The sequence below is a fragment of the Lepidochelys kempii genome, chromosome 1 (assembly GCF_965140285.1).
Source record: "Lepidochelys kempii isolate rLepKem1 chromosome 1, rLepKem1.hap1, whole genome shotgun sequence".
Lineage (NCBI taxonomy): Eukaryota > Metazoa > Chordata > Testudines > Cheloniidae > Lepidochelys > Lepidochelys kempii.
This window is the reverse complement of record NC_136380.1, coordinates 263634349-263658014: the sequence shown is the minus strand read 5'-3', so window position 1 is coordinate 263658014 and position 23666 is coordinate 263634349. Positions and strand designations below refer to the sequence as shown.

At 38.1% G+C, this 23666-nt stretch overlaps 1 protein-coding gene across 10 annotated transcripts in view; it reads left to right on the top strand.

Moving 5' to 3' along the window:
• Positions 1-344: 344 nt before the first annotated feature.
• ATF7IP (activating transcription factor 7 interacting protein) overlaps positions 345-23666 on the top strand; it is a 168162-nt gene continuing 144840 nt past the window's right edge. For 3 of the 10 annotated variants that reach the window (XM_073327308.2, XM_073327310.2, XM_073327307.2), the window contains exon 1: positions 374-597. The gene's annotated coding sequence lies outside the window, so the exon portion shown is untranslated. Of the gene's footprint in view, positions 598-649; positions 887-23666 lie in introns of those variants that run through there. The other 7 variants (XM_073327313.2, XM_073327311.2, XM_073327315.2 and 4 more) reach the window with 5 other exon arrangements.

The following is a 23666-nucleotide window of genomic DNA, read 5'->3' as shown; positions in this document are numbered from 1 at the left end:
CCTGACTGCACCCCTCCCCCACCCACTCTCACCCCAAGTCTGCACCCCTTTCCCTGCCCACCACAACTGTAGCCCCCTGCCCCCGCTCCAAGTATGCACCTGCCTCTTCCACCAGGGACACGTCCCACCCCCCAGCAGGGGCACCTGCAGCTTCGGGGCTGCAGTATGGAGCCCCTTTGCCAGGCCAGACCTATCACTCTAGTGAGCAACCACCCTCGACTCACAGCGCATGCTGCCGCGTTCCACCTTAAATCCCGGCCAGTGCTTGCACTTCACCACCAGTAACCTTCCGCGGCCACCCGAGAAGGGGCGGAGCCACACGCTCATTTAAATAGAACAGCGGCTGATTTGCATGCCTCCAAGATGGCCGACGTTCGGATTGGCCAGCGATGAAACAGCCCCCACGGCCGCTCCCCGATCCCACAGAGGGGCGTGGCCAGTGATCAGAGGGCGGGATGTGGGCCTCATTTGCATAACGGTCCGGCGCGTGCAGCTGGGGGAAGGCGGCTGTACGGGGTTCTGTTTTTGAATCTGCGGCGGAAGCGGCGAGAGACAGGAGCGCGAGCGCTAAGGCTGCGGCGGGATTCACGGACACAGGTACAGCACGGGCTGCAACACCGGGCTTGTTTTGTCCCGACAGCGGCCGCACTTTAGCGCGAATCCTGCGCCGCGGTACCTGCGTAGCGCGCATGCGTCGGAGCCGCAGCGATGCAACCGGTTGCACTGCATGGGAGCACGTGACTGGGCTCCAGTGCAGCCTCCTCCGCGCATGCGCATTGCTCTTTCCTGTGCTGAGGTTGCTGCAGGTGGAGAGTGGGTAACAGGGACGCCTCTTTCTTCCCCTGCGGTGCGGGAGCTTATCTGCAGGGGCTGTCGCGGAGCACAGGTAGGTGCTAAATGGGCGCGGCGTAGCTGGGGCTCTGCACTGACTCCCTGAGGCCACCATCCTTCAGAAAACAACAAGCAGATGCCTCTGGCTCCTGCTGGGTGCAAGGGACTAGAAGCTGCAGCCAAAGACTCCTGCTCCTGCCCTTTTGCATGGGACCTGAGAAGGAGTTTTCTTGCACCTTGTGCTAAGCAGGGGACTTGTGGGGAGTAACCTGGGGGGAGGGCACCAATTAGTGAAGGTGGCTGTGGGAGGTCAGTCATGGGTCAAGACGTGCTGGTCTCAAAAAGGTCTCAAAAGCAAGTGTTTCCAGGCTTATTTCTGATCTGGTAATATTATTATGCATGCAGGTGTTGGGTTCATTTATAAATGCCTTAGATGCTGTCCTCGGTGTCTTACTGATCTGTGGAAGTTTCCAGGAGAAAACCATTCCTATTAAACTTCTTAATACCTCAATATGAGTTACCATGAATATGGCTTTTGAAAAGATTTTCGTGGCAGAGGTTAACTTACTAAAAATGAGGGCATTTCCACACTGAAATGGGAAAGATGGGAAAGTTGGCATAGCTATGCATTATTTAAGTTGCATCATTGGTATTGTACAGTAGTCTAGGTGAACTAAACAAAGACCAGAATCCCTGCCTCAAGTTGCAGTGAGGCCCACATAGAACAAATGTGACGCAAAACAAACTGCTGGGCAGTAAAATTAAGCCATAGCTTTCATACATAAAGCACAGGGTTCCAAGTTTTAGAATTAGTCTTTTAACTCATATATATTCAAAAATATGTTGTAATTTTGTACTTAGTGCATTTCGTTGAGACGTGGCAAGCATGTTATAAGTATTGCAGTTGTCTTCATTCTTTATTTCTCCTAGTTGGTACATTTCTTCCCGATTACATTTTTAGTGCCTGTCAGATATTCTAGTAATGATATTGCCATGGCCTCTGGTATTGCATAATATTTCATCCCATTATACTGCCCATGTGGCTTGTTCGATAACATTCTTCAGGTGTAGAGATGTTGGTTAAAATGGAGGAGGGGAACATAAGCACTGCACACTACAATGGTGGGGGAGAGGCTGTCAAGCTTAAAATTGCTACCTTCAAGCAGCCCCAGAAAAACAATGCTTGCATGTCTAGACATCTTAATTAAATCTGTCTATAATTGTCAGTACTCGGACAATACATTAAAAGTAAATATATTATTGGTCAATTTCCTCAAGTAAATGTAAGTAAACATAACATTTTTATGAACCGTATACTTTCAACTGAAATTACTGCATGGAAGAATAGTACAGTACAACTTCGCTTTGTTGACAAGATATTTTGAATTATTCCATAAGTTCAAATACATCTGTGGTATCATATAAAATAACCTAACTATTCCAATTAAAGCTTTTACGGAAGTTAATAGTTCATAGATATTTAGATTCTGCTAGGGAAGGTTTGAGAACGTAGTTAATAATACTTGCTTAAATTTCTCTGGTCTCAGTAAGATATAGTGCCAGCTAAATAAATAAATTTTAAAATATAGAATTGATCAGAATGTAAGAAATAACCATTACTTTGTCTAATCCAAGAATTTCTATTGTGTGGTCCTTTTGTGTATATAAAAAGAGCATCAGACTGAGGATCAGGAATTCTCTAGTTCTAAATTCAGTTCTGCTACTTGCTGTGTGATCTTGGATATGTAACATAACTTCTGTCAGTTTTCCCATCTGTAAAATGGGAATGATAATAGTTTACATTGTAAGGATTTGTTTGTTAATATTTGCACAGTGCTTTATACAAGTATTTAATTGCTAAGTTTCACAATTTTAAAAAACATCTTGCTGGTCACGGCAATATTTTTCACATTTGAAAACCTTATGATTCTTATACATGCTGTAAATATCAAATGACTTTTTTATGTACTCATGGATCAGGAAAAATGGTATCCGATGCTACTCATTTGGAATTGCAACTAGTTTGTCATACACACACGCAGACTAATATTATTACTATATACAGTAACCTCATTTTGTGTGTGTTGGTACAGTCATTACAAATAAGTCAGTTTTGTTTCGTTTTATAAAGTTGGGAGACCTTGAAGCTCAGACCAAATTGTGCTTACCTGTATTTTGTGCAAAGAAGTATTACCGCTTTAATAGAAACTCATTTGCTTTAAACAGTGTAACAAATATGTTGTTTAAAGGGGCTCGGCTAGAGATACTGAAGAAGTCCCTATTATGATATTTTGGACTGTTTCATGTGTTCCTGTGCACACTAATTTGACGTTGGTCTCTTGAATGGTAAAGGAGGATGATTTTCAAACTTTTTTCATTCCACAGACTACAGGTTGACAACCACTGTTTTGTGGGAACGACAACCTTTTGCAGCCCCCTTAGCTATAGTCTGTGGACCCCCAGGGATCAGCAGACAACAGGTTGAAAACTACTGCTATGGGGAAAAAAACTCATGAGAAGTTATGCTATTGTGGACCTCTTAATTTCTAATATCTGAGCCATCTAAATGGTTTTCACTGAAATATTAGTCCTATAGACTTGCACACATCCAATCATTTGTGGCTGCCACATTTAATCTTCAGTGTTCGCCAGTTCCTTCTACTATTAAGTTGTGTCCGTTTCACATACTTGGAAGTTAAACATCAGCTGCAGTGCATTAATTTCCCTGTTGGAAGGCCCTCTTTGTAATGTTTCGAGCCACCAAAAGCTTGGAAGCACTCACTCACACTGAAATGTCTGTTTCCCATTTGGTATGGGATGATGCTACTAGCCAAGTGTTCAGGCTGGCTGTTTTCATTTTTAGGATTGAAAATTGTTGAAGAAACTATTTTTTTAAATTTTATTTCTTAGTTCACCAAAGCTGCTGTAAATTAAACATGTAAAACAAAAACAAACTTTGAAAATGTTTTATTCACTAGTAATTGTATTTGAGAAAAAAGATTTAAAAAAATTGAATAGTCTTTTCAATGTGGTATATTTTCTTTAAAAATGTTAAGAAGTATAGACTAATCTAAAATAAAGAAAGAACAGTTGTTATATAACATGCTAAATCTGTTCTCTTTTTTTTTTTTAAAGTATCCTTAACCATTTCCGGAGGCCAGTTTTTCTATATGAAAAATTAATTAGGTTTACTACTGTGCTTACTAATCAATAAGAATTGCTATGCCAAAAGTCTTAAGGATATTTACATTGTGAAACTTAATAAGGAATATATGTACAAAAAAGCACCATACCAGTAAATCACTATTATTGATATAGTTTGTAGTTTTAATACGTTTTCTGCATTTGTCACTCCCCTAATAATTCTGTTTAGTCCTCCAGTCTTGTGTTTATAAAATCATTTTGTTGCTGTTAAAGTTACTATGATGTCACAAATTCAACATTACAACTTCCCTAAAGGATCTAGGAAGAGAAAATGAGCTGTGAGATGTATTTAAATTTAAAAATAATTGGTGGAAGTGGCCAGGGGAAAATATTTGTAAAAGGTATTGTTGGATCTAACATTTTGAAAGATTTTGCTGGTAATAAAGCTTTTATGTGCTCATTTTAACAGCTACCACCGCCTGTGTCAGAGGGGGTTGTAGTGCATTGATGAGGAAAGTTTCTACCTTAGCCTTTTTTTATTTGTAGTCTATAGAAGGTGAATGTGTTGTAAATATCCAAGTATATGTAATTATGGCTCTCTGTGTGACAATGGATTTTCCATGCCTCTTTGAACTTGGTATCCTCTTGTGAGGCTGCCTACCAGCTTTTCTCAATTTACACAGCAATTGATAGTACTTTAAGTATTTAGCACAAGTGAAATTATTATTTATGTATATTGCAGTAATACCTAAGAACTCCATAAGAATGGTTTTACTGGGGATAGGACAATGGTCCATCTTGCCCAGTATGCTGTCTTCTGACAGTGGCCAATGCCAATGAACAGAACAGGCAATCGTCAAGTGATCCAGCCTGTCATCTACCCTCAGCTTCTGGCAAGCAGAGGCTAGGGGAACACTCAGAGCATGGTGTTGCGTCCCTGCCTATCCTAGCTAATAGCTATTGGTGGACCTATCCTCTGTGAACTTATCTAGTTCTTTTTTAAACTCTGTTATAGTTTTGGCCTTCACAGCATCCCCTGTTCTACAGGTTGATTGCACGTTGTATGAAGAAATTTTTCCTTTTGTTTGTTTTAAATCTGTTGCCTATTAATTTCATTGGGTGACCCCTATTTCTTGTGTTACGTGAAAAAATAAATAACATTTCCTTACTCACTTTCTCCCCACAAGCGGAGATTTTTATAGAGCTCTATCATATCTCCCTTTAGTCATCTCTTTTCCAAGCTGAAAAGTCAGTCTTTTTAATCTCTCCTCATATGGGAGCTGTTCTGTACCCCAGTCATTTTTGTTGCTCTTCTCTGTACCTTTTTTCCAATATATCCTTTTTGAGATGGAGGGACCAGATCTGCACGCAGTCTTCAAGATGTGGGCATACCATGAATTTAGATAGAGGCATTATATTTTCTTTCTTGTTATCTATCCCATTCCTAACATTCTGTTAGCTTTTTTGACTGCCACTGCACATTGAGTGGATGTTTTCAGAGAACTATCCATGACTCCAGAGTCTCTTTCTAGAATGCTAACAGCTAATTTAGAACACATCATTTTGTATGTATAGTTGGAATTGCGTTTTGAAATGTACATTACTTTGCATTTGTCAGCATTGAATTTCATCTGCCATTTTGTTGCCCAGTCATCCATCTTCAGTCTTGGACATTGTGCTAAGCGCTGTACAAACATGCAACAAAAAGTCTATCCCTACCCTAGAAAGTTTACAATCTGAGTATAAGAAATGGTGTCCACTCTGTAGCAGGAGTATATCTTCCAAAGCAATGGTCCAAAACATTTCTGCTTTGTGAAAGCCACCTTGCCTGAAACCGTATTTAAAACCCCCTGTAGCTCATAGTTTTCGTTGGCACCATTAAAGAGAAGTGTGGGCTGAAGTTTGCATGTAGGCCTTGTTGGGCAACTAATGGAGTGTTTTATCTTTTAAATAACTGGTCAGATTTGAATTGACTTGACACTTCATGACTGAAATTTTTGCTAGTTCAATTTTCCTGTGATTATTGAGGCATGGTAGTTCACCCACATGGAGACCGTGGGCCTCGGTTATTTTTCAGTTAGAAAGAGTTAGTGTTTGTGCACAGCCAAGTTCATGTGTCTATTTGATAAACTTATGCAATGTGCTATCATCCCAATATGCAGGTGGATGTATTGAACTTTCTTGCAAGCCTTGATGTGACCTGGTTTGAATGTCTGCAAATGTCTTAGTTTTTCTTTTTCTGACGATGGAAGCAGGGAAATTTAAAAGTTTGGCCTTAAATAAAATCTCTTACTTTCTGGAAGCACTAGAACATTGTTTTATATTTTCTAGAACTGGTCCTCATAAACTGATCATGAAATGATGCACTTATATAAAGATGTGTTGCAGATTTTTAAAAAGCAAAAATAGAACTGGACCAAGAAGCATGACAGAGGCAATTCAGTAGCTTTCTAGAGTGCAAGTGTGACTGTAATATTATTGAGAGGACCTCAAAACCCTAACACCAGTATGGCTTGTACTTCAAAACGTAAGCTCATGAACATCTCTAATGTGTTACAAAGTCCCCTCCTCACCAAAAAAATGTACAGTCTTCCTTCAACTAATTACTATATACATCATCAAAAATTCAGCTTGGTATACTGCAGAAACATGGATCTGTCCCTAACCTTTTGGAAAGGCTTGTACTTGATTTACACCCTGTTCTTCCCTGTCAGTGTTTTGTTTTCTATCTCAAAAAATACTAGGTTTAGGATAGTTTATCTTGGTTCTTTTTTAGTGTAGTGGTTTGGTTGTAGCACCCTAAACAGAAATTAAGAGGAACAGCTCAGGCACTTCAGCAATGCACTATTTTAGTCTCCTAAACTCATAATCTGTACAAGCATATCATTTTATGAGGTTAAAAAAGTATCACATATGATGATCAAGAGTTAATGAGCAGGATGCTTGTAATTAGTAAAACTATTTGTAAGTATTTTGTTTTCTAAATATTCAAAGTATTTGCTTCTAGCAATTGAAAGACAAAGTGCAAAACTAGTGTGTGACAAATACAATTGATATCCTATTTGAAAATTGTGCTACTGTACCTAGAGAATATAACTTTAAAAAGATGCTTTATTCTGTTGCACACACTCTTGCTTTGTCACTTGTTCAGCACCGCTGAGGTGCTGATGCATATATTTTTTTAAGCGGGTTGTGTTTTAAAATTATAATTATGTATGTGAAAGCCATTGACTCGGTTTTTTTAAATACAGATTACTTTGATCTTCTGTCTGGACCGCATGTATTTGTTAGCATTAAACACCAATATTAGGTGTTAAATGTGGAATTATGGAAAAATCCAGAAACTGTTATTTTCTTGGTGCATATTAGTGTAATTCTCCTTTACACTAATTTATGTTTAATGAGAGAGATTTCTAAAAATCTATCAGTGTCCTGTCCAGCTGTGAAATGTTTTATTTTGAGTCATACATTCTGTAAATGAACAGAAAGGTGCCAATGAGTTACATTGACTATCGTGTCTTCCAGGAACAAATATGTAAGGTCAGATGAAAGTTTAGTAAATTATTTGGCTAAATAATACATTCCTTCTCAGAATGTGTTGGGTTTTTTTTGTACTCAGGCCAATTTGATATAATTATCTTTTGTTAACATTGAGAACTGAACATAGCTAACCTGCTGTAAGTGGACTAGGATTTGAAAAAGGAGAAACCATTTCTCAAAATGGATCTAAAAAGGATTTTAATAAATAGATACTTCATTTTTATTAAAGGAGGTACAGATTTTACAACTGTAGTCATTCTGGACTGTTTCGGTTAACTGTTCAAGGAGACTGTATAATGCAAAGCTAAGTCATTTTGTCAGTAGGGTGGCCATTTTGTGCTTTTCTCCTCCATTACACAACACTGCAAGGAGCCATTTTATGCTACAGCAATCTAGAATTTTTATAAAATGTATATACTTACACAGACGTGTACATTCAACTTGAGACCATACACAGAAAAGTTGGTTAAAGCTGAAATTGTATCTTTAGCTATTTTAATTAAGTATTGAAGTACAGTTTAATAATAATAATGCCTCCACTTATCCTTCACAGATATTAATGGATTAAGTATTGCAACACGTATGCATTCTCACCATATCAAAAAACATAAACTACCTTCCTTGTTCCCAGTTAAAATTGTGTGATCTGCAGTGCTTAGGTGCGTCAGGGTGATATAATAGGACGCAAACACAGATCAAACACTGACTTTTGTGGGTTTAAGAGAGCCATTTTCATCTTGGATTATTTTGCATTAGTTTTCCCATGTGTGTTTTGCCTGTAAATTCTCATTTTATGATATGAGAATTCAGGCATGTTGTTTTTACTTAGATTTAATGGATTGCATGGCTTTTGTAGACCTGTATTAACATTTTTTTTTATTCTTACTTGATAGACTGAGTCAATAGAAACTCCTAAGTCTGATTATCCAGATGCATAGTTGAGTCAAAAATCTTTGAGAGATTCACATTTTTAAGGTTTCAAGTGTGCAACAACTAATTTTGAAACTAAATAACTGGGTATCTTTTAAAATTTGTGTCAATTTGCGGCCACTGGGAGCTGCAAGCGGCTGTATCTGCGGACGCTCAGGTAAATAAAGCATCTTGCGGCCCGCCTGGGGCTTAGCCTAAACAAGCCGCAGACCAAGTTTGGGAACCCCGGAACTAGAGGGATGTGGGTGTGTAGGAGAATGTGGGGCACAGGAAGGAGAAACTAGGGTCTGTGTTTTGGCTGCTTTGTACTGCGCTGGTGATGCAAAACAACTGTTAACCCAATTTAACTGGCCAATATTCTCTGGATATGTTTTGCTGCTCCAGAATCGCATAAATCAGACAGAGCATAGCAGAGAATCTTCCCCTAAAAGTTAACATTTCTAAAATGACATAAGGCTTATACTACTTATCTTCAAATCATTAGAAGTGGTAGCATTCACCTTGACCTTCATACTTGCTGTTCATGGGGCAGAGGGAGAAAATACATCTTTAAAAGTCAATGTAATGTGATCTGTGACCACAAATGCTAAAATACAGTAATCCTAGAATTTCAGGGTTGGAGGGGACTTCAGGAGGTCATCTAGTCCAACCCCCTGCTCAAAGCAGGACCAATCCCCAATTTTTGCCCTGATCCCTAAATGGCCCCCTCAAGGATTGAACTCACAACCCTGGGTTTATCAGGCCAATGTTCAAACCAGTGAGCTATCCCTCCCCCCAAATAATCATATGATTATTGCCTGGGTCACAACCGTAACTCTGTCCGGTAATTTGGGTGCCTTAACTGTATATTTTTGTAACTTAACATGTTTGGACTTACATTTAACTTTTAACTCTGAATTTCCTGGGTTTGTAATGTTTCAGTTTTGGGAAAATGGCAACGTGCCTGTATTCTTCTTTACCCTAAACTACTGATAGGGACTCTCAGCTGTAACTCCATCTTAATATAGTTTTTGTCTGCGAATATGAAAATGAAATGTTCTCACTTTGGCCATGTCCACACTAGGAAAATGAGTGATGTTTAAAGGCAATTAATGTGTATGTCTTTACCATTTTTAATCACCATTTTTTGCACTTACTCTGGACAAAGCCATGTTTAAAAGGGTGTGTAAGGATCCAGGAATTAGAACCCAGGTCTGGAGAGCCTGGGACAGCTGTATTCCAACAGTGCCACTGGGTGGCCATGCAAAGGCAAAGCCAGGGAGCACTATGAAGAGCAGGCGCCTCAGGAAGTACAACCCAAGAAACCCAGAGTGACAGTGCTCTGTCGCCCTCTGATTGGCCAAGCACCTTGTTAACTTAAGGGGTTGCCCCAGGAAGTTGTCTGGACAACCATAGAGACTTTGGCCTGCTTGCAATGCCAGATTTTGTTTGATGTCATGATCTCCAGTCTCTGACTCCTGCCTCTCGATCCTAGCTCTGATCTCTGGTTTCTGACCCCAGCCTGACTCTGACCTTGACTCTTGCTTGTGGAAACTGGCTCTTGCAATTCCTTCAACTCCTGCCTGGTGACTACTGACCTTGATGGGCAGACCTCATCCCAGCTGTGACTGCTAGCCCAGACCACCTATGCAAAGTGTTAGCTAAGTTAACATGCTTTGAAGTACTACTCATTTTCTTAATGACATGGCCTGTGTCTGTTTAGCTGGATTTATTGACTTCTGTGACTTAAATATCTTGCTGAATTCTGGTCTAATCATGTACATAACTTTAGGTACATGAATAGGCAATTTGACTTTATTGTGATGAGACATGATTAATGTTGTTCATGTTCTTTGAATCGGGGCCTTTGTATATTTATATAATATTTTAATCATGTTAGCCGTATTAGTTCTGCTGTGCTAACAGAGTGAGATGGATTATATTTTTTCTTCTGCATCAACAGAATTATTTCTTGAGTTGTAGTTACAGAGCCAAACAAACCTGTTGAACCCATTAAGGTTTCATAGATTTCATTGAGTGGACATAATTTAAAGACCTTGGTATTGCTTAGGTGAAATGTCATAATTTTGAACCTTTAATGCTGGTGACTGAGTGAGAAGGAAGCAACCTAGCTTGACTCCCTTACAAATTTAGTTTGGAATCTGGATTATGTTTAGAAAAGATATACAATTAATAAAAAGAGCACATTTGATCTTGAAATCTTTCAGAACACAATAAACATGGAACCCTATTTCAGATTGTTTTACAGCAGAAGTGCATACTTGAAGGGTGTGTTTAATCTGAATAAAATAAAATGATAATGTTGGGGTCTGAAATTTCTGTCACTGCTCTGTGTCTGTAAACAGAAAAAGTTCATTACAAATGTTGACACTTGGCTACGATAGGATTGGATATGAATAGCCAATCATTCAAAATGCTGGTTGTTTCCTATTGTAATGTTGGTTAGAATTGCAGGTGACTGTTAGTGGGGAGAAGGTTTGAGTGCTTGCATGGAATTAATTCAGTCTCTCCTGTTTTGGGCAAGTTTGTTTTCCAAGATTCTTGTTTTCTGTTAGGTACAGAGTTACAAACATATTTCTGGTTATCCTCTAATCATTTACAATCCAATCAAAGCTTCTAATTGAGCTAAGTTGACTCAGTTATTTATATTGCAAGCCATGCCACTGTGCATTTTCCTTTTTCTCTTGTTTTAACCATATAGCCTGGTTCAATATTCTGGGTCAGTACCAAATACTAATTTTGGTGCTGATGAGCACAGCAGGCATCTGTTGCTGGAATGATTAACTAATTCTGAGGTCACCAGCTATCACGGGCAACAGAAACATCCAGAATGTGTCATACATGGTATAATTTTGGAAAGGTTTGGAAAAGAGATAGTGAGCTTCATGATCTTCCAAAAAGAAGGCCAGCATGTATTATTTGTGGTGGATATTCGATTTTTTTTCTTTTCCTCAAGATGAAACCCCATAATGAAAACTGCTAATAATGGCCATACTATTTGTATGGCTGTTGTTGCAGGTGTTTGCATAATGGAGTGAAGTTATTAGGGAGGAACTCTTGTAGCAACTGAGACTTTACTGTCTCGTAGGCCAAGTGATTGTGGTTTGTAAGTGGCCTTTAACATGGTACAGGTTCTCCTTTAATTCTAGTTCAGTTGAAATACTTTATAAATATTCTCTTTTTTAAGTGTACATCACTGTAGTTTGTCCCCTTCAAGAGCTGCTTCATATGGAGGGGAGCCTACTGCAAATCACTCCACCTGAAAAGGTGTTAACCCTTTATATCCTATTTTTGACATCACAAAAAAAATGGCTGGTTTTATATATTAGTTTGGTACTTAATTTTTTGCAAAGACTTTAGGTGCCTGATGTCTGGAGTTTTTGAAAAGTGCTCTTCTGATTAAATTTTTGGTGTACAAAATGAACTTCCAGTTTCAAATGTGGTAACTGTTGAACCGTGTAGCTGGTCTTCCCAAATATTTCTGTAATGTTGTGATGGTGATGATAATATGGAAAAAAGCTATAATGGCCTGGAGCAGATTTCCATTTTTTTAAGGACTGAAATGAGGCTCCTTTTGAAGAGTATTTTCTAAAGTCTGTCAGCTCTGTGCATGATTTGGCTCTATTTTTGTAGCTTTTAATATGTGGCATGGAGTTAGAGCTGTCTGGAATCAAGAAGGATTTGGAGTATGTAATATGTATCCTGAGCCACAGACTGGTTCACAGACATAACAAGACTGTCTTCATGCCTCACATGTTTTCTTCTTTATATCACTTGTACTCTGAGAAGCTGTAGTTGTTTTGCAGTATGTGCGTTAACCATTTTCTCCCCCTGTGCCTGTATTATTTCTTCCCATGTGGTAAAGAGGGAGGTGCTTTGCTACATAAACATTTTATCCACTGCTGAGTTGTCTCTGTGTGGCTTATCTTGAGTGCAGCCATTTTAAACACATTTTCAGTTCCACTGAGACAGTACAGTCTCAAAATGGCTGACTAAGTATTCTTCTTTGCAGCCGTTTAGTCTGACTCTATGCAAATGAGCAAGTCTGCCGGAGTCACATGCTTCAGCTTTAGAGGTAAGAAACAGTTCTGCTTTTCTGAGAAACAATTTCAAGATATATTTACAACTTTGATGTTTTGGGGGGAACTAATTCTGAGTTGTGTAGGTGTATTTTTTTTCCCTTACCCCGCTTATTTTCTTTGAGCAGGAAATCAATGCACACTTCAAGAGTTAGGTTAAATACAAATAGTATTTCACAAGCATTGTGGGGGTGGGACCGGTGAGGTCACAGGTCATATCACTGCAGATGTATTAAAATAATTGTTTCGCACCACCCTGAGTTGTCCCATTTCAGCTTAGTTTGTTGCCAGGCCAAATCTCCCATGTTTTTGCTGGCCTTCCCTGGTGAACTTGCTACATAATTTTGTATATATGTATAAAAAACCAAATAAAAATAACTCCATGGAAATTTTGTGAAATCAGGATATTAGATCAGCAGTGCATTTAGTAACCATATTATTTCCAATATGTGTTTTGTTTTGTTTTGTTTTTTCTTTTCCTGAAACACTCAAGAAATTCAAATTTTAAAATGGTCGCATAATACGCGGATAGCAGCATGTTTTTAAACAGTGAATATTTTTTTTGGTAGTAACTATTTGTAATTCCAAGACAGTAACATACAGTATGAAACCAGAAGAACGACACTGGAAATGAAAGTTAAAGATATACATTCCTTTTTTTGTTTGGCATATTTTCATTCAACTCTGAATTTAGAAAGGTTAATAGTTTCACATGGCCTAGCATTCTCTTTCTGTTAGATTCATTACTCTATATGTAGTCAAAGTGTCCTGGGGCAAGGAGGTAAGGGATAAGTGGCTATACATATACACAAGTAGAGCACTACTTTTTTTGTTGTTTTTAAAAAGACATTTTTCCACTTCACAGGCATCCTCCTCCCCTTAGATTTTCTGGCACTGGCAAGTACTGACCCTAGCTATATTAAATTCTCCATGCATTTATTTTTTTAATAAAAAGCATTTGGTAATAGGAATAGCATCTTGATATCCTCAAGCAGTACATCAGGACCTCCTTTCCACTACCAACCCACCCTCTGAAAAAGGGTAACTGATCAGGACAGTCACCATACAATTTCCTAATCTGAAGAAGATACTTCATTAATTATTTTTTGTGTGAAGTCTTTTAAAAAATATTAAAATCCTGGGAAGGGACTCGATTCTTTGTCTATTAATTTAATTTTGTCTACCAGCACATCTCCTATAACTAATAAATGAAATATGTCCTGTGTGGTTTTAAAAAAAAAAATCTATAAATGCTTTTACATACTGATTTCTAATGGTTCTTTTGGCGCTAATGAGAGAGGTTCAGAATAGTGAGGAGGGTTGGCCTCCTAAAAATTAGGTGTGCATCTTTATTATGTGTTTACGATAAAGGTAGATAGAAGTTTGAATAAAATATGAGAATTTGAATGCAATATGGTTACTTTTTTGTGTTGAATAAATCTTTTCATAATTAAATATATGCATTGTAAACAGTGTGTGTGGGGGGGGGGGGGGACTTTCATAGAAATAAGGGTCTATCATGTGGGGAGACCGTTCCTATATTTAGGAAATGGAACCGAAGCAGTTAATATTCCTGGTACTGTATTATTTGATTGATTAATACTGCCTTAGTTTTGTTCATTGGCCTTGATTGTTTCCTTTTTTTCCAGTGGTATTTATTGGTTGACTAGCCAGAATAGTTAAGGTATTAAAAGTTTTGGAATTCTTTCCAGAATTCTTACTCATAAATGTCTGATTTTTTTCCATCACCCCATTTATTTCCACAAAAATATTTAATTTTTTTTGTATATTCACCAAATTTAGTATTTGATTACCTTCCCTCTTGCCATAAGCCAGTGGGATTCCTTCTTTCCCATCCTCCACACAGGTGCATTTCTTGTTTTCTTCAAAATGTGCAGATCACAGTCCTTCTGACCCCAGCAGAATCTTTTAAAAAGTCTCCTGAGGTTTCTGTGATTTTTAAAGCAGTGTAATTGCATTACTGATTAATCCAAATGCTAATGCCTGATATTGTCCAAATCAAAGGGAGAAAATTTTATCATATCTCTCGGCATATCTTTAAATTGAAATAATACCCTATTTTGCAATAATTGCGGGAGATGAGATTTTTGTACCTAAAATCATCTCTAGCAGCTGCCAGCTAGTGCAGACAGAAAGGGGAGGAGTTCTGAAGGTTTTTATTTTGTAAAATTCTCAGATAATTTTAATTTGTCAAGTCTGCTGTACCTGTTCTATTTCTTATTGATGTTAACCCTTGCTGTGCTATGTTCCATTGTGAGTGCAGACAGTGGATGAGGAGAGTAGCGCCTTTCTACAGATATACAGAGGTGGGTGGTTCTGTGCTCTCTGTCTCTCTGTTGTTCATAATAATAGTGTGCACTTACACTGTGCCTTTCATATGAGGATTTTGATGCCCCTTCGAAGAGCTTAATTTAGCCCCACAACTTCCTTGTGGGGCAGGTAAATTATACCCATTTTACAGATGAACATGAGGCACAGAGAAGTTGCCCAGGGCCAGGAAATCTCTTGGCTTCCCATTCTTTGCCTTAACCATTTAAGCTATCTTTTCTCCTCCTCCTCTTCTGTCCTTTTCTCCCTTCTTCATTGGTGTTTATACGTTGCTTTGTTTTGGGTTGCTTTGCCCTCCTACAAGGCCATTTCAGAAGCAATATCTTTCTTCCAAGTGCTGCAGGAAATGACTTGCTCTTCAGGGAGCCTGAGACAGATGGTTTTTGTGGCTTTTTTTTTAAGTGGTTTTTGGAATGTTTAAAATGTTTGTTACAGCTTGTCCTGAGCGTTGGAGTTGTTAGGTGTTAATACTGCTGGCTAGTGGCCCCACAACTAGCTTTTCATTAACCATGTTTTTTTAGTAGGGGGGGGAGGAAGCAAAAATAATTGGTTCATATACATGGGGATAAAGCAGTTAAATACTTAATTGGGATGAAAGTACATTCTTTTGGTTCATTTTAGAATTAATTGTGTTTATAGTTTTACATGAATCACTAATGGTAATGTTAAAGATATAGAAGTTTCTGACAGGTTCATACCAATTTTTCTAACTGAATGATTGCTATAAATTTTAAATATGAGGTTATCAGTGGGGCTTTGTTAGTCTCTGCTGATCGTTCTTGCACTTAGTTCTGGTGTTGCATCATTTTTTCCATTTGAGCCTTATGGCGTTCTAGAGGATTGACTTTGGTGCTGACACAAAGTAAATCTGGAAGATAGACTCCTGAGACTGCGCTCTTGCTAGTAATAAATATGAATTTCTGGGAAGAGTGCCAAACAGTCATTGGCAAAGAACTCATTTACATTTCTGAAGTTGCTTTCCAAAGAATTTTACTAACAGAAAAAATTATAATCTGTATTTACATGGAAACTTTATGCTGATATTTGGATTCATTCATTTCTAAACCTTACTCTCACTTGGAACTGTTTTAACATGTCTTGTTTGTTTTTTATTTTCCTCTTAAAGCCCAGAATTGTTTCAGTTGCCACAGCTGCATCTTCTCATTTTCAGTAGATGTTTTGGGAGTAAATAATCTCAGGGTGGATTCACACTGAATTGGAATGGACTCTTAATGCTGCAGTCTCTAACATAAATCACTCACTTTCAAGCTGCTCACTTCCTGGGTACTTCAAGGAGTAGCAACAACTGGTTGCAAAGCACGCAGAACTGATTTGAAATTCGAATATTTAATCTCTTTATGATTATGTGATTTCAAAGTTAAATTGACCCATTAGAATTTATAATTGATGAAATTTTGTTAGGATTTCTCAAGAATTCCATGTCTTAGAGAGAGTTATGAGTTTGTCAAGTATTAGTTTTTCAACATCATCTTTATTACCAGGATTAGGTGCAAATGTAAATTGTAACGGAGTGAAACAAAGATGCTTCTGTAAAACTGGTGAGGGAGCACAGTAAAACCGAGAATTGCTCTTTAAGGAGAAGGTGAGGGAGCACAATATAAATTATAACTCTTGAGTCACAGGCTAGCAGCACTTTATCCAGTAATAGCTGACTTTCACCTCTCCTACAGGAGGAAGCTGGCTATTGCCTACCTTCCTTCTGAAGGTACAGCCCTATGTTGTGAAATAAACCACACAGGACCAAAGAAGTATATGCTTTTATAGACTGTTTCCACATTGTAGAGATCAGTAGTTTTCTTTGCCTTTCTAAAACCAGAAAGAGGAAGTATGGGGGAAATGCCAGTCTTTTGGCCATGTGATGTGTGAATAATTGCTATTTGGTGTTGTAAAGAGGAAGTTAAGTGAAAGTCTGATTTTTAGAACACCAGTGCAACAATTTTTCCTCTGAGCTTTTTAGAATAAAATTTAAGCCACTAGAATCAACCTACCTGTGTCAGGGTCTATTTTTAGATGGTTTTTGTTTTTTTAAATCAAGACATATTTACTGAATAAATATGTTTTAAACTAAAATTGCGACAAAACCCCAAAGTAAATTATTTCTAATTCTTTTCTTAATAAGCAGAATGTCCTGCATCTTTCTTCTGAATGTACACACGATAGCAGCATTTGCTTTTCATGGGTATCCTGTCTGTCCAGTTCACACTTTCTGCTGGTAAGACTAAAGAAGTTATTTATTGTTTTTAACAAAACCTATCCTTCTTTTTCTGAATGCAATTTTTCTGCTGGTTTCTGGGTCATCCTGTTTTTAGATTAGGAAAGTGTGTGTGTTTTAGTAGGAGAGTTCCAAGTTTAACCTGCATTAAGAATGCAAGTGTAATAAAAGCTTTTCAGGTGTGTGTGCTAAGCAGTATGCCCTAAATGGGGAGATGAGGAGGGAAAATATTTGGGCTGTTTTACTAATAGAATCCCTGGGGAATTTATGAACGAATAATCTACTTTTTAACTTACAGTACATGAACTCTAAGTTGTACTCGTCTCATACAAAATTAAATTTTGGAAGCAACTACAAAAACTGCCTAGTTTAGTTTAGCTCTTTTCAATATTGGTTACTCTGCTTTTTGTGAGAAACACAGATGTTGCCACAGCGATGTGGGAATTTAACAAGCCCTCTAGCTGTTCCAGTTTTACCCTTTTCATAGAAGCAGTTTATAATGCCTTTTAAAACTTAGTTGGTATGTTTCTGAATGCTCAACCAGCTGTTTCTGCTTTCCTTAACCACACTATGTATCTGAAAACCTACTTAATCCCAACTAGTTGAGCACTTAACTAGATGCAGCAAGGAGTAGAAAACAACTTAAAACCAAGGGAGTGCCCTTGACTTTGTTCTGAATGTTCTGGAATCAGGGTGGTGCCTTTTTAAACACAACAGATGGATCTTTTGGGCTGTCTACAATCTCTGGCACTGAATTTCATTAGAGGAATGGAGCTAAGATTCTTAATACAAACCAGCTAGAAAACACTGGTGGCCTTGCTTTCTAATAGCTGTTTTTTGCCATGTGCTGGGAACCTTACTAGGATGTTACTGTCTGTACATCTGATTGTAGTGCAATTTACTGTATGTGGGAAATGCAAGTTTATATTTTTAGCAGCATTTGGTGCCCTTTATCTAACAGGAATATGAATCACTAGGAGGCTGTGTATCTGATTTGCTCTGCAAATGACAAGAACCACTGAAAGAAGTATACCATACAGTATTTGGAAGTGCTAATAAATACAGATTTTGGCTGAAATAGAATATGAATTCCAGGATTTTCTGAGGTCAAGGCAAGCTATTACCAGGACTGTCGTGTGGTTCATTGGTTAATGGGAGTGATTTAGTCTGGCATTCCTCCTGGACAGAGAAAATTTCTTGCCTTATACATCACTGCAGGCTCTGATACCACAGTGGAGGTGCAATCTCTAAGCACCAAAATAGACTAACGGATTACTAGAAGTTATCAGATAGTTAAACTACATTGTGCTGACGTGAGGAATAAAAAACTTGTATAATGCTGAACTAACTACCTAGAACCAAATCTAAAACAAAATACTCTTACAGTGGAAAGAGACTATAAAACAAATTTTGCATTTCTGTAGTGCCTATAACCTAGGGACATTAAAAAAGAAATAAGAAACTGGAGAGAACAAAGGGAGATAAGTGGAGCAAAGCAGACTTTCCTGCTCTGGAATGAGCCTGACTTTGTCTGCCTGGAACTGATGAGCAACACTCCTGTTTGCTCATTTGTATTTCTTTTCCCACAGATGTGCCACTAACTGGTGCCACATTGCTATAACACACTCTTGCTAAATATGAAGTCTGTTAACATTACTGTGGTTTTGCTTTTCATTTTTAGCTACTGTAAGCACTAAAATTGGATGTGAGAGTGAGTCTTCTCATTTAAAGAAAAGGAGTACTTGTGGCACCTACTCCTGTTCTTTTTGTGGATACAGACTGACATGGCTGCTACTCTGAAACTTCTCATTTAAAGAGGCTTACATCAAATGGACAGGAGGGCATGAAGATCTGTTTCATCCCTTTCCCAAACAGACACCATTTATGAAAGCAAAACATGACTTGTGTGTGTTCAGAAAGTACAGCAACTATATAGAAGTGTTCTTAAGATACATATATAATTGAATTATTAATACCTCTGGGCTTTGATTGGAAGGAGGGAGAAATGTATTGCATTAACCATTTGGAGTTGGAGCGATGGTGAAATACCTATTTCTATATCTACCGGTAGCTGTTCTGTTTGAAAAACTGGAAAAGAGAGAGCCCACAGTTATATCTGCTTGACGAAGGAGAAGTAAATGGGGGGAGGGGCCATCTAAATTAAACCAACTGGCCAGACTGGTTACTTGTCAACAGCAGATGAAAATTTTCATCAGTTGTACTGTGAAACTGGTGGCTGATCAGTTACTATTCAGAGGCTCTGAGGTATTGGGAATAGGAGCTGAGGGGTTTAAAAGACAAGCAGTAGTAATACACAGCTTGAGTAAATCCATTTCTTTCAAATATTATTTGGATTACCACTACATCCTTACTAAAAGCAAACTGAACTATGGAATGTTAGTTCTGTGCCCTCCTTCATAGGAATAAATTAAAAAATAAAATTGATTCATAAAAACATTGCCTAGAAAAGACTTTTCTGTCACAGCTCTATTAAGCTAATTGTTAATCTTATTGTTGGGACTTGGATCTGGACAACTGGTAAACAAATAACTAGACCGTACATTCTAGAACCAGTAGTTTTCTGACTGGAAAAAAGGAAGGCTTTACTCAGCAATATCCTGCTGCAGTTTAGTCATGAAATGAGGCCCCCTTTATGTAAATTTTTACTGGCGCCAGCTAGCTGTAACTGCAGTCAGGCTCAGCTTTGGCAGCAAATAACATCTGTCATGGACTTTCTGTTGCCTGGAATGTACAGACATTCTAATTTCTGGACTGAAAGAACAGGGTTGATGGATCTGAAAAGGTATAGAAAAGGCACCTAAACATAGGTAGGCTTTGAATGTGTGGAAATATTGAGGAGTTTTAGCTGGTTGCTTTTTTAGTGTTCTGCCTTGTGCTGGAACAAATTTATGCCTGTTGGTACTACTGTGTGGTATGTGGGAGGTACTTCACTGCACATAGTTGCTGCAGTGCTAATAGTTGGCAGCACAGAGAGCAGTACAAAGAATTCTGATTCTAGACACTTTCAGTTGCAACATTCATTTCGAGGCTGTAGTGTGCTTGTTTAGTGATCTTCAGTGATACCATCTCTTGATGTATTCACATGACTAAGTGGGAGATATGAGTACACTTTACTGAACAGACATGGATCACTAACTGAAAGGTAGTGCAATAGCCCACGCGCTGGCTAACCTACAGTATTCCTGCTTATGTGTAAATGAAACAAGATTTTATTCTCAAGATGGCCGACCTGGAAGTCTACTTGTAGCTTTGATATTTATGTAAATGAGCTAAATGCCTGTGGCTTATATAGAGGAGGAAGTTCATTTCACACATGTCAAGCGTTCTCCAGGTAAGAGAAGCAACTCCTTCTTTGCCCTGATCTTTCAGAGGCCTGTCAACTTCCTTTTTTCACTTAAGTTCTTTTATTTTATTTTTATTTTTTGGCAAAATGCCAGGGACATTAGGCATAGTTTTGAGAATTACATGTAACAAATGTTTTTTTGGGAGTCTGGAAGTCAAGCTTCTTTTATTTTAATATAGTTTTTTATGTTTGGCTTATTTTTGCTGCAAGGAGAGTAGTTTGCAGTTGCCATAAAATGCTTTCATTGTGGAGTTGAACTGAAGGCTTTAAAATATCCCAGAAAACACCCAGATGTCACTTTTACTCCTTTGTGTGTGCTTCAAGAGTGTGTGTGTGTGTGTATATATATATTTTTAATTATTTTGTTAGCACTTTGCTTTCTCTCTACAGTGACACCAACTGATGCATGTGGAGGCATGACATTGTTGCGAACTTTCTCCCCTTTATAGGGAGTAGAATTCAGAAACTTAAATCTGCTAGTGATGTTTTTTAACTTGCTGGATGTTAGGATGGTACAATTATATCTCTTATCTTTAAAAACAAACTGCTTCTGGTTTAAATTCTCTTCTATAGGTGCTGGCAAACTGATGTTTAAAATATTGTACTCTAAACTGTCATCTGTGAATGTCATGTACACATGTGAGTTTGTATCAGTCCCAAATGAAAGCACTGTATGTGTATTTGGAAATAGGCAAAGTAAACAAATTATAATAGGATGTTTGCTTTCTATCTTTCTCCCCATCAGTGGTGTTGACAAAAGAAACTAGCTGCTATACACCAAACATGTTTTAACGGTCAGAAATATTGTTAATTGCAATTTATACTGTGTATGGATGCACCTATAGAACTCTTAGCATCTCTCTACTGTGTATGTAAGAGCTGTATTTGGCAGATATGTGCCAGTTCTGTGTGTGAATACGCTCATGTTGCCTCTTGCCTAATGAGACGGTAGTGCTGAAGAAGGTTTCAAGCTGTGCCAGAGATAGGGAGGGTAGGGAGTATGACCAAGGAACATGAACAGGGCTAGGAAAAAGAGGTGAGAAGGAATTGAGGACACTAAGGGATGTGAACAGGGCCAAAGAAAACAAGGGAAGGGGTTGCTTAAAGGAATAGACCAGCAATTGAAAAAGAGACCGGGAAGAATGGAACTGGTCAAGGGAGCTGATCAGGACTAAGAAAGAAAGTCAGGGGGAGCTCAGTTAAACTGAATGAAATTGGAGGGAGTTGGGAGAAGGCTTACCAGCTGCATTCCGCAAGTAACAGGATGGAGTAGAATGAAGAAAATTGGAGGGCAGTGACTAGATATGACAGGACAGTTCTGAAGTACGGTGTTAGTAGAGACCAGGAAAGAAGATACAGTCATGCTAGAAGGGTGCATTAGAGCTGGATAACAACAAGGAGGGGAAAATTAGCTCAGAGAAATTAATAAAACTGAGAACTTGAAAGTGGGGGAAGATGAATAATGAAATATACTCCTGGGGGGACAGGAGAAGGAAGAAAGTTCTGAACATCAACATTTTGGACTAATTGTAGATTGTATTTTATATACTTCACCACCAAAATCTGCACCAATTTTTCCTACTAAAAAGAAAAGATTTTATTATGGGCCATAGGTTTGCTTGCCTTCTGTTATTTCAAAAACTTCTCAGTTTGTAATTGTTAGGATAAAAATGTATTAGAATAGTAGAATGACTCCATAATCTCAACGTTGGGAGTTCTTAAGTTTAATTGAACAAAGAGGCACAGTTGAGAAAAGAGCACAACTTTGGCTGACAGCACTTTCTGGTTCATTGGTAAAGTGAAGGGAGCAATTTAGAAATAATAAAGCACTATATAACAAATGGATTGGGCGGTGGGGGGGGCAGGAAGGAAAGTATATATGAACCAATATGAATTAAAAGTTATGAAGTGTAGAAAATTGATAAGGGAAGTTAGACATCAGGGAGAAATTCATGGCTGGCAGGGCTAAGTATATTAGGAACAAAATAAATCCTAGCAATGGTTTAGACCTGTTACTAGATGAAGATGGTAAATGATGCAGAAAGTTCAGTAGTGTTCAATAAATATTTCTGTTCTGTATGTGGACAGAAACTTAGTGACGTATTCATATCACATATGTTGAAGTGCTTTGCAGTCCATTAGTCACTGAGGATGTTAAACAGCATCTAACAGAGATTTTTAAAGGCATGAGGAACTTGCACTCAAGAGTTCTTGAGAGTTGGCTGAGGAGATCTTTGGCCCACAGAACTTTCAGTGCATCTTGGAATACCAGAGGAAGACTGGAAGAGTGTTGTGGCAATATTCAAAAAGGGCATGCAAGCTGACATAGTAACTGTATGCCAGTTAGCCTGACAGTCCCAGGCAAAATAATGGAGAAGCTGATACGGGATTCGGTAGATAAAGAATTAAATGATAGCAATATAATTAATGTTAAGTCAACATAGTTTTATGGAAAATAGGTCTTGTCAAACAAACCTGATTGTGTTCTTTGAAATTACAAATTTGGTTGATATAGGTCACTGCCTAGATGTAATAGACTTATGTGAGGTGTTTAACTTAGTACTGCATGATTAAAACATTAATATGATATCCTATAAATACTTCACACATTTAAGTAGAGTAGGAGAGCTGAAAAAATAGTAGTCAATAGGAAATTATAATTGAATGGGTGTGTTTCTAGTGAGATTCCTCAGGGATTGGTTTTAAGGCATGTCTCCAACATTTTCAGCAATGATCTGGAAGTAAATGTAAAAAAATCACTGCTGATTTAAAATTTGCAGATAACACAAAGATTAATGGAGTGATAAATAATGAGGAGGACAGGGCAGTCATACAGATTGAATTTGGCTGTACTGACATGCATTTTGTTTGAGCGGGCCCAGTTTATCAAGCAGAGGTATACATCTAGGAACAAGGAATGCAGGTCATACATATGGAGTGCGACGGCACTGTATCCTGGAAAGCAATGACTTCAGAAAGGATTTGGGATTCATAGTGGACAGACAATTCAGCATGAGCTCCCAGTATGAAGCTGTGGCAAAAAAGGCTAATGAGATCCTTGAATGTATAAATAAGGGACTAGAGAAGTGATTTTACCTCTGAATATAGCATGGGTAAGACTGATGCTGTAATATTGTGTCCAGTTTTGGAGTCCACATTTGAAAAAGGATGTTGGAAAAATTGGAGAGGGTGCAGA